The sequence below is a fragment of the Pteropus medius genome, unplaced genomic scaffold (assembly GCF_902729225.1).
Source record: "Pteropus medius unplaced genomic scaffold, Ma_sr-lr_union100, whole genome shotgun sequence".
In the NCBI taxonomy this organism is placed as follows: domain Eukaryota; kingdom Metazoa; phylum Chordata; class Mammalia; order Chiroptera; family Pteropodidae; genus Pteropus; species Pteropus medius.
Window position 1 is genome coordinate 10,414,685 of NW_024352787.1, and position 388 is coordinate 10,415,072.

Here is a 388-nt window from a genome sequence, read left to right on the forward strand (position 1 = left end):
GTTGGTTTTACTCTAAGCTTTTTAGTTGGCAGGTGGTTGAAAAATGGTGGCAGTTATTTTGCCTTGACAGGTGATTTTTCACTTGTGAATCAGTGGTTCTTCCGTACGGGGTACCCTTCTTAAATGTCTACATCTGGTTCTTATAACCTATTATTGTGTTATTTCTTGTTAGTAGTGTTCATAGTAATGAAGTAATGAACGAGGTGTATTTGCTGGGCTACTCTGTGCCAGCTGTTTTTACATATATTGTCTTATTTGATTTTTAAAACAGTTCTTTCTAGGAGACATCATCACACCCATTTTACAGTTGAGGAACAAGTTCAGAGAAGTTAAATAGTTCTGTCCAAAGTCACTCAGCTAATACATAACAGAGCCAGGATTTGAACCT

The 388-nt window shown here is 36.9% G+C and overlaps 1 protein-coding gene across 1 annotated transcript in view; it reads left to right on the forward strand.

The window, feature by feature from the left end:
- Positions 1 to 388, forward strand: part of PMPCB (peptidase, mitochondrial processing subunit beta) — a 14,189-nt gene that overhangs the window by 1,348 nt on the left and 12,453 nt on the right. The window lies entirely within an intron of this gene.